Source organism: Ambystoma mexicanum, chromosome 12, assembly GCF_040938575.1.
Source record: "Ambystoma mexicanum isolate Mex_15411 chromosome 12, UKY_AmexF1_1, whole genome shotgun sequence".
In the NCBI taxonomy this organism is placed as follows: Eukaryota; Metazoa; Chordata; class Amphibia; order Caudata; family Ambystomatidae; genus Ambystoma; species Ambystoma mexicanum.
The window spans coordinates 434,590,423-434,605,281 of NC_090936.1; the positions used below are offsets into that span (position 1 = coordinate 434,590,423).

At 48.1% G+C, this 14,859-nt stretch overlaps 1 protein-coding gene across 8 annotated transcripts in view; it reads left to right on the plus strand.

Moving 5' to 3' along the window:
- The window catches only part of WNK1 (WNK lysine deficient protein kinase 1), a 2,404,646-nt gene that overhangs the window by 2,196,087 nt on the left and 193,700 nt on the right, over nt 1-14,859 (plus strand). The window lies entirely within an intron of this gene.

Sequence of the window (14,859 nt, forward strand, 5' to 3'; positions counted from 1 at the left end):
CAAATCAGTGTTGTGCAGTTTTTTGTTGTGACCCCCAACTACTCCTTTGTACATCAAAACCTGTCCCTTATTGCATATGGTTATATGATTCAAATAGTATGGCGTCCCTTCCTCATCTGCACTTTCAGCAGCACACCACTTTGATCGACATTGAAAGGTAGACACCCCTTTGACTTGACTTGTCTCCTTTCCCTTTCTTGCCAGAGTCAAATGCTCATCACATAGGGCGTGCAAAGGTCACAGATGAAGGTGTGCTGCACCCCTCAATCCCCAAAAGCACACACTTGGTAAGGCAGAAGAAAACCAGCTAGAGCCTGGGAGTATGTGTGGTTGGTTGCCACCGAGGGTGTGAATAAAACTGTGTGCAGAAAGGACAGGATTGTGGACTGAATGGTGGGTTTGGGCAAGAGGCTTGGCAATGCATATTGGTGGATTGCACGAAGCCCTAGAGAAAAAAAATTGCAAGGTTAATTGCGAAAATTAGCACGATAAAGATTGGTTGTTTCTCTACATATGAACATTTTGAGTCAAGTGATCACACATACTTCTATGTCCTGTTCCCTTTCCTCCGTAGTTATTGGATGTCTGTCCAATGGGGACAGTAACAGAGCATTTTGCACAGGAAAAAAAGCATCTCTTCCTTTATTGTTGCCCGATAGGACGTGGCAGCAGGAGACTGGCCAAACCTGCCTACCTTGCCCACCGGCAACATCAGTGACTCCCTCTTTTTACCTAGCCAGGCCCATTGCTCAGCCCAACCCTGCATTTTTTGTTTCTCTGCTGTCTCTCCCTCAGTCATTTTTCACATTCCTCTTCACCAGTGGCTGCACCCGTCAACTCTTTTAGGCTTAATCATGTTCTCTGCATGGAAATCTTGTAGCCGGCACTTCCTGGATTCTGACTCGATCGCACTTCGCTTCGAGTGCTTAGGGCTAGAGCACTCTGTGGGCCCACTGTGCTGCTTGCTACGCTCTATCCTTGCAGATCTTATGCAGACGGAATATGTGTTGGAAAGAGACCTACAACAAGTACCCTTCCGAGAACATCATAGACTGTTTATCCAAGGAAATGTCATTCAGAGGTAAGTGCAGCTTTGCTTTCTAAGGCATCCTCCTCGAGCAACTCCTGCTCAGCTGACATAGGAAGGAGACACTCTGGTTCAGATACAGCCAGTCATTGTCATACTGGGAGTTATCTGATGGTGTTAGCACAGCACACCCTTAGCAATCTGTTAGCGTGTCCACGGAACCCAAGGTGAAGCATGACCGTTGTGAACAGATCACTGGCCTTGCTGAGCCCAAGGGTTGTCAATTTTCCAACGGGACTCAGGCCGAGGGTTCACCTACTATTGCCATGGCTTGCCTCATTGGCCCACAAGCATCTATGTCCTCGGCTGGGGCCTCCCTCTGGTACAGCCTCCCTGCCTTTCTCAAACTTGAGCAGAACCACCTCCGGTTCCCGAAGCAACTCAACACCTTCCTTTTTGCTTTCGCTTTTTCTCTTCCTCTCCCCTGCTGATGCACCTGACTGCTCCGTGCACTGGTCACCCTCTGAACTCAGGCCCAAGCTCCTGCATGTCCAGTTGCCCTCGCACTGCCTCTGGGCTCCCTAGCACTTAAGGGTCTGTATATGCAACCCTACAGTCCCTTCTCTCTGCACTTATGAACCACTCGTTGCCTGCACGTGAGTTAACTGCACTCCCCCCCCCCCCTCTCCTTCCCCTCCCGCTGGCACTTCTCCCCTTCCCTCCTCCCCGCGCTTGCACAATCTTAATTACACAAGGCCTAGTAACATCGTTATTTTGTCCTCCCTTGTTTCCCCCTCCTTCTCTTGTCGCGCCTAGAAACACTTGTGTACAGGCACATTATAAATGCCACATCATATCATCTAAAACGCAGAGCTTTGCGCTGAGCACAGTTTCTCCACACCTTGGAGAAAGTGCATCTCAGCTGCCATCTTTCCGTGACCAGCTCCACACTGATCATCAAAGCTTTGTGTGCCTTACAGCGTGCCAGAGCTGTTACAAAATGGCCACAAAGTTCCTGTCACAACCACCAGCCCTGATTTGCAGGCACATACTCATACGCGCGTCCCAGGCTACCCCCATGGGGTACATAGTTCACCACCACTCAGAAATCACCTCTCGGGGACCAGCACACTAAGTCCACGAGGAAGAGCAGGGCCAGCTGGACCCTGTCCGGGCATGCTTGGCACCGAGTTCATTGCTCATTAGGTAACAGGAAAGCTTAAACACGTCCTGTACCTCCAACATGGAGGAGGAATGGACCTCAGTGATTCATTGCATGCAGACCTGCTTCTGGGTGTGGCTGGTTATATAAGCCACACCCAAGCATGCAGTCCTGCTCCACGTTACTCTGCCCCAGGCAGCGTGACGCTCACCATGCACCAGCTTCTGTAATGCAATATAAACCAGCGTGAACCCACGCCTGAAATCAAAGGAGGAGGCAGTTGACCACTGCAACGGGATCTGTGACCTCTGCAATACTTACCTGGTGTTCTTTTTCTGCTTCCCGGTCCCGCTGTGTCATCCAGGCATTCTGCAGTAGCCCCGCTCAGCTTCCCGTCATCGCGGCTCTGCCCGACACCTACAAAGAAAGAACAACACGAGTCAGTAAGTTAGAAACCGTGCAAGGAAAACAGCGCGTGCAAAGGAAGAGACAGTACAGAGCAAGGAAAGCAACGCACGAAAAGCAGCGCACAAGGAAAGAGACAGTAAACTAAAAGCAGAACAAGGAAAGCAGCGCATGCAAGGAAAGAGACAGTAAGCTAAAATCAGCACAAGAGAAGCAGCGCATCCAAAGGTACTCACAGACCCAACGGTCTACATAACGCTGCGAGTTCTGGTTAGGGCTCCCTAATGGAGAACTGTACACACATGTGCCAAGCAGTCAGCAACTTGCAAAGACCTGTTGCATTCGTGCTAAGAAGCCATCAGCAGCAACTCTCCAACCATACATCAGGATAGCCACCCGCCCGCACATGTGCCAGGAAGGCACCACCACTACCACATGAAAACTACCACATAAAAGAACCTTACACCAATGCCACAGCAGGCCTGTGCTTGGGACTACAGAACCAGTGACGTAATTGGTTCCACTCGCACAGGAACACAGACTAGCGCCCCTGCTAGAGAGAAAGGTGAGCAGAACCCACAGAGTGGTCCTAGAAGTACAGGGAAGGCGGGAAGGCGAGGGGAGGGACCGACAGACCCCGGTACCCCTAACACTCACCCCTGTGCACTCATTTTAGGAGCAGCCCCCAGAGAATCCAGGCATCCACAGCAGCCAAGACCGTCCGGACGCTCCTGCAGAGCTAAGGTGAGCGTAACATCAGGTTTGGGTGATTTTAGAGAGGCCCCAGTTCTGCTTCCTACTAAGATCAATAAGGGGGTGCCTTTGTTCGGGTCATGTGATCTCCTATGCAAACCTAATAGCCCACGTCCAATCCAGTACATGCTTCTTTGCTAAAATGCAGGGACCCAGGTGTGCTGTTGCATAGTCATGGACTCCTGCCTCAGGAGCACTGTTGTTTCACCACATTCAGCGGCTTTTGCATTTGGGCACCATTGTACCTCAAGTACTTCATCAAGCAGGTGATTCTGCATTCTGCAGCTGGTTCCCAGTCAACCTCCTTAGCCTGTGGTCCCACAGCTAGTTCAAATTCAGCCTTTTTTTTTTTTTTTTTTTTTTAGCCTTCTGCACATCAGCCACTACTGAAGCAGGGTCCCACTCAGCCTTCAATTAAACTAGTTCTAGCAGCTTCTTCAAAGTCATGTACTGCAGGTGAAAAGCCCCTAGTGGACGCTCTAGGACTCACGCACCCTCCGGGGTTGGTTGCCCCTGTTGGAGTGAACTCAGTTGTAACGAGCACTGGCGATGGCAGGATGTTCTATCTGTCAAGGCATTCCATGAAAGATAATCTTACTCTCCAGGGGTTTGAGATATTCTGGCATAGGCTCTCAAAATATGGAAGAGCCCCCATTTGGGCAAAGCAATCAGTAAGAAGGTAGATGCTAGATACCAGCAGCTCACTTCAGAAAATATGCATTTGTCATCCTGACTTCAATACGACTCTTCAGTGATAGCGATAGCTACCTTCTTTACTTAATCATTAGCTATATATCGACAAACTTCCTCACCTTTATCTAAAGAGGATAAGTAATTAGATTTGTGGGGTTAAGCAAGTCTACTATAATAGTGACTTGCACCTTCACCAAGCCAATGCTTGCTGCAGCCAACCAACACCTCTGAAAGGATCAAGATAAGGCAGCAGCATTCAAGTTGGGTCTCATTGAAGCAAAGCAAATTGTGAAAGACATTGTGGGGACTTCAATGCGTCATATAAATACTGCCTCTAAGGCTATGAGCTTGGTAACTGACGGGCACGACAAAGCTGTTCTGAAGCAATTTCTTTAAATTGTCTTTCAAATTGCCTAATCAATTCCATTCCTCTACTGAAACAACATGGAATTAAGTTTGAGCTTGAGAGGGTTGATGTCGAGCCAACTATTAATAAGACGCCAGCACTGACTGCCATGTGTCTAGCTCTCCTATCCAAGGCAGTGTAGCTTGCTTACTAGCCCCCTTGTTCTTCATGCTGGGATATGAGGGTCAAAAGCTTTTAGGGTTTCCATGGCTATCATGAAAGGAGAAAATAGACCGCTCGAGAGATAACTGAGCTCTCAAAGGTGCATGCAATCCAGAACAGCGGATAAAGGGTTCTTCTCCTTGTTCACAATCTAGAAGGAAGTGAAGGTCTCATCCATGGTCACAGTTTCTCAGTGAATGACCCATTTTCAAAGTTCACTGGATCCCGGATGGGACAGAGATTGGACACTCTGGGGGATGTCTTGGAAGTTATTTGGAACTACTGGATCGTTTATACATTGCCTCCTTGATCCATAGGCCACATAGCAAGCTTTGTTACAGTCAGGATTACTTTGTGATGAGGATCGCCCCCCAGGTCACCAATGAAGGTTAGGTACACCAGCTTCTGTTCGCCTTCACCAAGTGTTCTGGATCTTCTGAATCAGCAAGCTGATCAGGTCCTTCATCCCATCTTTAAATTGATTAACTTAACTGCCTTGTTTTTGAAATGTCAGTATTGGGGGATCTGCGGCTCTCTGAGCACAATTTGGCAGTTCTAGAACAGCTAGGGAACAACCCACATATCCTCAGCATCAGAGCAAGCAGACCAGTTTCTGTCAGTGGTTGTTACAAATGGTTGCCAGCTTGCTGGACTGGTCACTGGACAACAGTCTCTCTTTTTCAGGTTATCAGCATCAAACATAAGGTGGCATCATGCAGGTCTCACTTGCCGGCCCTAGAGGACATCAAACTCCAAGCTAATGGTGTTTTCCACTGCAAACCCAATCATATAAAGTTGCTTTGATGGACTTGTGCATGTTTATCCTCGCGTAATAAAATCTCATCCTTCTTGGGATCTAAATGGGGTGCTGGCTGCCCTAGTTCAAAAGCCTTTTCGAGTCTCTACATCGTTTAATATCAGGTTTGTCACTTTAAAAAACATTATTTCTGGTGGCTGTTACATCAGCTAGAAGAATCAGTAAAATTCGGGCTCTACCAGCTCCAGATCTTCACACAGTCTTTCACAAGGTCATGGTTGTTTTAAGGACTTGGATTTTCTTTTTGGCTGAAATTTCTACAGCATTTCACATTCCAATGGGTTCTTCCTGCCACAGATTCCTCATCTATGATATCCATATCCCAGCATAGCTGTTCTCTGGAAAAATTTCTGTCGCCATGGGGCACCGCATCGGGTCCGTCCGAGAACTCTATATGCCTGTGCCGGAAATTATACTGGGGCTAGTATAAGTAGCGGCCCCATGCTCATGACCTTGGTTCCTTTTTTCCGTACCCCCTGTTCACTTTTCGGGAACATGCTTGCTTAGCATTTCTAAAAGTGTTTCACCAGGTCTACTTCATCAAAGACATCTGGGTGAAAGCTATGCGTGGACTGCAGTAGGCAGATGTCTGCTCGGATTCACATCATATTTGCTTGTACTGTCTTGGCAAAGACCACGACACGCAGGACTCGGTCGTGTCAGTCGATGCACCCAAAGGCCTTTGGGGAGCGGGCAGTAAAATGATTCACCACAATGCAAAGGTTCTGCGGCCTCAGTAGAGGTCGTGGATCATCATTCTGAAGATTGAATGGCTCAGTGCGTGGAGAGTGAGAGAGGAAGAAAAACACAAAGAGGTCGAGCTTTCTGGGTGAGTCCTCTCACCGGCACTCTTCTTCCTCATGAAGAAAAAGAGCCACCGCTCTAAGGGTTCTCCAGAATGGTGGGTGCAGGTACTGTGAGAAACCTGAAAGTGCACTCGCATCTACTCTCCCGGGAACTTCTGTTCAGGTGGCCAGGTTAAGGGCCATTGCTTTTGGGTCCCGATCCTGGGGTTGGATCAGCCAGCAAGGATCACTTAGGTGGAGGGATTTGAGAAAGGGTTCCTGAAGGCAAGACATGGTATCCCCCTTTTCTAACGCTGACCTACCAACCAACCTTCTGTCTTCATGGGATATTGCAGCCCTTTCCAGTTTTTCCCTGTAATTTCCCATCAAGTACTGGGACGAGGAAGAGGCAATCAAGAGTAATGCACACTTCCTATTCTAAACACCACTCTGGTACTCGGACGAAGAAGAGGGGCATGCATGCACTTGGTAATGAAGGTCAGGCATGTCACACTAACAGGCTTAGACAAGGTCAGGCAATTGAGTCGAACCCTTCTCACCTGCAGCCTCTTGATAATGATAAATAGTATACAAGCTGGAGCCCAAAAGCAAAGAGAGGGATGAGAATCCGCTGTGTTGGGACCGAGCCAAGGAGCAGAGATGCCAGCAACTATTCCCAGAGACCTGCCAGAGGAGCTTCTGTGAAGGCAGGCAGCAGGTGCTGCCAGGTAGCAGAGGAGAGAGAAATGCCATCTGCCCCCAAATATGTGTGCAACTGGAGCTGCGGAAGACGCCAGGGACGCGGAGTAGAACAGAGGTGCTGGGCCACGTCTGGAGATGTTTCGGATGACTGAACTAAAGATTTTCCTGTTTGGGGAGAGACGCTGGGAGGAACTACGAAAGCCGATCAGTGTCAGGAGACACTGACGATACAAGTGTTCCGAAGGAACTTTAAATAATTTGCGGTTCCTGCATTTAAGTAAATGCTACTCCTATTGAATATTGAATGGAAAGAAAACCGCTAATTGAACAAACGCAAGTAAATACTATCCATATTGAATACCGAACTAAAAGAAAGTGCCCATTCAAACGTGCACAAATAAATGCTACCTATAATGAATCCCGAACTGAAAGAAAGCTGCCAAATGAGTAAAACTGCGATATGCTGAACGGTGAATGAACACTTTATTAGATATGTCAACCAGCACTATCATTTAGGAGCAGCATTAACAGAATTAAAGGCAAATGAAAGATTGAAGAGTTGTGGTGAGCGTTGTGTGCAAAGATATCAAAAGAGGGTTACAAAGAATACTGTGGCAAGTGAAAGCCCCAGGCAGCTTTGGGGAGACTTATGGTTGCGGGACCTTTGATGGGTGGACTGTGCGGTCTGACAACTGCGTCTAGACCAGGAAATCCTGAACGATGAATAAGCTGTAAAGAACTGTGAAATACTTGGTGAAACAATCCTGAAGGAGTCAATCGGACCCAGTGTTTTCTTTTTGAACTTGGAGCAGATGAAACCCAAAGCGAGTGTTATGTCCGCCTTGGGGGAGGAAACACTGAGAGTCAACCAAGCGAAGGACTTGGTCCTGGAGAAGGGAGTCCCAGGACATCAGTTTTGTGCGAACTGTGATACATTTGAACTTAGCTAAGGTAATTTCAGAACTCAATCAAACACTATTGAACTGAATCGTTATTGGAACTGTGTTGAACTGGAAACAGGGACCCCATGAAGCACTCAAGCTGAAAATAGCTGTCTTTACTTTTTACTGCTTCTATTTTGTTGAGAAAGATTCCCACATCATATTTTGTTATAGTTGTGAGGACAAGCATAGGTTTTGACACAAACATAATTTCATTTTGGACCTAGTCACAGACTTTCCATAGGTTTCTTTAGGCAGGGAAAATCCCATTGTAGTATAGGGCTAGGCATTACACCATCCTGGTCATTAATAAAGTTTTGTTTTGAATTGCACTTCTGTCATGTCTCTTGATACCATGCCTGTGCCACAGTACCCTTTCCAACCCAATCCTCCACGAAGAAGCAATGGGAACGTTTTCTCCTGAAGATGCTTGACATCTTTGCCAGGCACCAGCAGTTCCAGCCCTTGAACCTGTGACACAGGCAGGGACTCTGTTGCCTTCGGCTATAACGTTGATGGGTCCCGCGAACGGCAGGGGTACCCTCAAGCGACCACCCCGGCATACCTATGGGCTCGGGCCTGGTCCAAGCAGAGAGCAAGATCGCTCTTTGTCATTGGAGTGGCTCTGCAGGAATACCTCCCACTTCCCAGAGACAGTTTTATATCGAAAATGTAAAACATTTACGACAAAGAAGGTGACCAAATCCCATTTGGTTTTGAACCCCATGGTTCCTAGGAAAGAGAGGGACTTCCCCGAAGAGTTCTACTGTGTCGACATGCTGGTCCTGGCAGCTGACCTGCAAGGTGCCAGTGGTCTGGACACTTCCCCAGAGTTGGACATTCTGCCAACACCAGGTAAACCTCAGGCCGCTTTTCAGCACTTAATGGCAAAAGTGGCTGATAACCTGGGTCTCTTGGCGTCATCTAGGTCCTCCAGAGTGCAATACAAACTCTTTGACATTCTGGACGATGCTTCAAAGAAAGAGATGCTGCTGCCCTTCAACCTGGCAGTGGAGGCCTCAGTGTTGGTAGTTTGGGAGAAACCTGCCTCTGTTCCCCAATGGAGAGGGATCTGGAAAGGAAACACTACCCTGCACCTTCGGACCTAGCTTTCCTCTCTGCCCACGAATCAGCTGAAATCCTGGTGGAACAGGCTACAACGGCAAGCCAGAAGACCTCTGCCTTTCCGTCCCTTTCACTGGAGAGGGAAAGCAAACGGCTGGACGCGTGGGGCAAGGTGTTTGCGTCGGGCAGTATAGACTGCGAGCTGTGAATGCATCTTGTGACTTGGCAAAGTTGTCCTTTGGCCTCTGGTAGGCTGTTGCCGGTGCGGCAGAGCACGTTACAGAGGGTGAGATGAGAGATGGATTTCTGTCCCTGGTCTCGGACTACAGGGAGGCAGCGCGACAGCTGCTGCAATCCGGCCTTGACACGGCAGACTGCATATGCAGGTCCATGCCCACTAGCACTGTTGTCAGGTGCCATTCATGGTTTAAGATGTCCTGGTTTTCTGCCTACGTCCAGCCTGGGCTGGTAGGTGTGCCCTTTGACGGGCAGAACTTCTTTGGAACGAAGGCTGACGACTCCCTCCAGAAAGTCCAGTATTCAAAAGCGACTGCCAAGTCATTGGGACTCTTGGTCCAGCAGCCCACCACACAATCCTTGTCAGTTTTTGCTCCTTTCCTGCGTTTGCCCAGAGGGGCCATGGACAACCTGCCCCGGGAAGGGGCCCTGGCAGGCTCTTCCCAAGAGGGAGAGCCCTGCAGCGAGTCGGTATCGAGGCAGCTGCCGTCCCCTCGGCTCCTCAGGGCCCCAAACCAATGGGCTCCAGCACCAGTCGCCAGCTGGGGAAGGCTATCCTTCAGCAAGGAGTGGTCAGAGATCACGCCTGATGCTTGGGCCCTAGAGGTCATCAATCAGGGGGTATTGTTTTTCTTTTTGCCAATGCCCACCAGACCAGGGTCTACTGGCCACCCCTCTTTCTCTGGACCCTATCTTTCAAGACGGTTATTACAACAAGCCATTACATAAATTGTCCTTGCAGAGCGATCCTCCCTAGAGCAAGACAAATAATGTATCTCACCCCACTGCTTTCTCACAATCCCCTGGGCATTTTGTCCTCCCAGGGGATCCTCCTGCAGAACTCTACCCCCAAGGTCAGGATCAGGAAGCGTCTGCCTTTCCCTGGCCACCTGAGAGGAGACTTTAGGCAGGTAATTAGTGAGGAGTCTGTAGGATTCATCACAATAACTTGCTTAGAAACATAGCATAATGAAAGGTGACATAGTTCTCCCCAACCCTCTCGTTCCAAAGACATGGCTTTCAGCAATAGCGGCATTAAAAACGTATGCTTTCTCTCTTGGACAAAGTCAAAAGGGGCACAGGTGCAGGCGAATGTTGGCATTCTATCAGACACCAAAGCAGAGACTTTTTCCATTGCAATCAGTTCCACACCTTGACCCAGCAGTAAGCAGCCAGGCTTGGGCCCCTTGGGTGTCTGCCAAAATCTGGCCCGATTTATTCTTGCTGCCATTCGGCGGTGGGTTATCAATTCGGCTGTAGGCCCAGTCATAGGGCAGACCCTCCTCCTCTAGAACATCGCCCAGGATCAAAGTAAGGGGACACATCGGTAGGATCCTGCCTGTAATGTCCTGGATTTTCGAACAAATCCCCTCCTAGTATGCCTGCATGGTTGGACAGGCCCACCACATGTGAGCTAAGGTGCCTATCTGACAACAACCATGCCGCATTGGTCTGAGTATTCAGGCTGAATCTTATGGAGCCTTACATGAGTCATGTACTAGCGAAAGCAAAGCTTCAAAGCAGCCTCTTTTACTTGTGTACAGCGGGAGCTCTTATGTGCCCTGAACCAGATATGCTGCCAAGAGTCGGCTGAGATATCCCCACTCAACTCTTCTACCCATTTCTTCATGTACGGGAGTTTCCCATCGGTGGATGCATGCTCTAACAAGCAATAGAGTGAGTCTTTGAACCTTGCCCATCTCTATCAAGTAGTTCCAGACCCACTGGGGACCAGTTCCCACTAATTTCCCCCCAAAATTTGTGATTCAGTGGTGAATTTAAGAGTAGTGAAAACTATCCATTTTTTTCAGGCTGAATTTGTCCTTACCCTTGGCAAATGAGGGGAGCCCATCATTGTACAGTTCACTCAGTCTCAGGCTGCCTAATGCTTCATAGTCCTTAAACACACTTTTATGCAATCCCTGTAAGAAATCTGGATTCTGAAAGACCGGGCCTAAAGGTCCCAACCCAGCTCTTTCACCGTTGACTACAGTCTTTGTCCCAGCGTAAAAAGGTGGTTTCACTGGTGGATTACGGGCTTGGAGCGTGGCGCCTGGCATCTTTGGAGAAGAAGGGGAGGTGAGAAAGTGGGAAAGGTGAGCAATCTTGTTCTATCGGGATCCATTACATTTTGGGATGTTCTCTTTACAGGCCCAGTTCTGCATCAGGACCAATTGGGAGGTGCAGAATTACTGCTGTATTGATGGGGCATTGAAACCTCCAATACCTTTGTACCTGAAAAGAACCCTGTGAGAAACCCGGGGAGGGTGGGGGGCTTGGAGTTATGGGGTTCTGAGCGAGGGGAGGTTTTGTGTCCCCATATGAACTAACCAATGTCTTTTTGAAGATCTTTGACTTTAAGGTCCCGCTCCGTGGCTGGAGCGGTTGGAATATGTAAAGCAATTGGGGGAGCAGGGTCATTTTAATTGCCTTAATCTGACCTAACCATGAGATCTCTTGCAAGTCCCATCACTTCAGTAGATCTTTCGCTTCTTTTAATAATGGAGGGATGTTGGCTTCTGTCATTGATTCATAGCGGGATGTGATGCAAATGCCCAAATAAGAAAACTCTCCAACTGCCCACGGAAAAGGAAATCATGCTATGAGCGCATCTATAACTTCCAGCGGTTCGGTGATATCCAACCTCCTTTTAAGTGATTTATGTGAAATCCTGACAGAGGTTAACTCCTCTAGCATGGTCATGAGGTTTGGCAAGGACACCAGCAGGTACGAGAGGAAGCACAGGACCTCATCAGCGTAGAGCGCTACTTTATGGGTTGAGCCTCAACACCTGAATCCTGTGATCTGAGGATACAGGCAATTCATTTGAGCAAGGGGTCCCATGGCGAGAGCAAACACCAGGGGGTATAACATGCATCCATGCCTGGTGCCCTTCTCAGGGGTTATCTGGGAGGACCAGTGGCCATTTAGTTTTACCTTCGTGGAGGGGATTTGGAAATGAGCCATTATGTATTTAGAAAACTTCTGGCCAGACCCTTATGCTGGGAGCAGCACCTCTAGATATCCCCAGGACACACTGTCAAAGGCGCAATGCGCATCCAAGGATCAAATTGAGATTCTCTCTTGGATTTGGTGGGGCCAGGGCTATGAGATCTACCACTATCCTGATGTTGTCGTAAGCTCCCATATTCCTAATGAACCTGGTCTTGTCATTATTGATTAAAAGTGGGAGTATGTCACTCAGCCTAGTGGTAAGCACCTTACTATATAACTTAGCATCTGTGTACAGCAGCGCAATAGAGCAATAAACTGCACAATCTTCAGGGTCTTTGCCTGGCTTCAAAAAGAGGGAAGTAGGCAACTCTGACATTGAGTCGGTCACCCTCCCCGTATCGAGACAGGAATTAAACAGTTTGGCGAGATGGGGGATTGGGGCATGGGCAAAGACCTTAAAGGATTTGTTTGAAAACCCGTCGGGCCTGGAGCTTTACACGCTGGAAGCGCTCAAATTGCCTGAGCCACCTCTTACTCTGTTATCAGGGCCTCTAATGCAGCTCAGATATCCCCAGGGATAGTGAGAAGGACTGCACGGGCTACAAAGTGATTGGTATGCATTCTGTCCCATTGATGCTCAGCTGTCACTGCACAAAAATTCTCTTCTGTGACCTCAAATTTCCTTGCTTCAGTGATTATCCAATGCACCTCTTTAGCCCTTAGGGCTCCAATAAAATTGCATTAAGAATGTTCATGCAATTTGGCAACTAAGAGTTTATTGGCCTTGTTGCCCTTTGAATAATAAAAGTGCTTTGTGAGGAGGATAGAATGGGTCGCCTTCTCCGCCAGGTGCGCTTCCAGAGCATAGTTAGCAATGGGAGCAGAGTTGTTCCTTTCTGTTTAACTTCCCCTTCTAGAAACGAACAGTGGGCCAAGCAGACACTCCCAAGAGCCACTGTTTGCTTGATTATGGTTCCCCTTGCTACCGCCTTCCCAACATCCCAGACCAGCCAGAACCCCAACTCTTCGGTATCATTTTCTCAAAACTAATTGCCTAAGGATTTCTCTAATGGCATTTCAGGTTATTGATCCTACAGAGGGGCGGCAGGGGGTGGGGGGAGTCGTGGCTCTAGGGTCTAGCCTCAGTTTAACTGGGGCATGATCTGAGAGGGATCTCGGCAGGATCTATATTGCCGTCACTTCCTGAATGAGGGAATTAGAAGCTAAAGTCATATTCAACCTTGACAGGCCTCGGTGAACAGTGGAATAATGTGAACTCCCACTCGCCGGGGTGAAAAAAGCACCAGGTTTCAATGATCAATCACTGAGCGAGGTCGTCATGGTCTGGACGTTTTTTGCATTCCTGCAAGTGGTTGGGGAGTGATTTATCAATCGTCAGGTCCACCACACAATTAAAGTCCCTTCTCATTCAGGCAGTAAATAGATTCCAGGGTAGACCTCCGTTCATTGAGGATGGTGGCAAGCAGAAGGTATCTACCCTCCCCATCTTTCAGCATGTCCAGCACTTTGATCGGACACCCTAGCGAATCAGTATGGTGACCCAGCACTTCTTATGGCCACTACTAGCGAAGTGGATCAGGGGGTGAACTTTAGAGTGAAGGCGCAATTCATTGCCTGGCAGGAGGTGTTTCTTGAAGAAAGGCCATGGAAGCCTCTGAAAAGAACAGCCTATGCAACATTGCCTTCCTCTTAATAGGGCATTTAAGTCCTTGACCATTCAGGCAGATGGAGAGGTCGGGGGTCACCATTAAAGATCCAAGCAAGCCTGCCACGAAGAACAGAAGCTGCAAGGGGAGTCTAATGTCCTATCACCTGTGCACTGTCTCAATCATGTAACTAACTCAAAGTAAAATCTTGACAACTGAGTAAATAACTGTTCACTCCAAAATTACAGCTTAGATCTTGTCCCATTGAAAGTATTGAAGGGTATGAAACATTACTCGTAAAATTTCCCATAAATGCCAAAACTACTATTAATTTAATAGTAATTTATAGAGCACCTAGCCCCAACAACCACCCAGAGACTGAAATTCCGTTGCTATTAGCTCCTCTAATAAAACCTAGCTCGAAATACATCATCCTGGGTGACCTTAACCTAGGTTTCAATGACAGCCAAGATGCCAAAGCAGAATCACTGCACTCCGCCCTGAAGGACATGGGGTCAGCCAACTAGTTAATGCACCCACACATATCAAAGGCAGGACTCTTGATTGGATCCTCTCCCTTAATACCCCCGTAACCATTGAGGTCATCTCCCCTCTTACTTGGACCGATCACCATAACATTGTATTTACAATCAATCCCTCCGAACCCACACAAAAGAAACCTAAAAACTATGATTACCTATGAAACTAGAAACGCCCGCAAACTCACGCCAGAAAACTTCACGCCTCCTCTTTCAAAAATCCTAGCTTCTACCTCGATCACCAGTGACAACCCTTGTCTCCTAGCAGACATATATCACAACTGCCTCACTGCAACCATTAATGCTATAGCATCGCTCACCACCAAGGCAAAACGCTCAGACAAGCGATCTAGCTTCTGGTTCAATGATGATCTTATCGCCCTCAGAAGAACCAAACGCGCGTGTGAACATGCCTACAGAAAGCATCCTACTGCAGAGGCAGAAAAAGCCTACCAAGAAATAAACAAAACCTATAAAACAGCTACTATTACCTACAAATCTAATGCGTATAATAATAGGATCAGCAATGCTACTTCAGATACC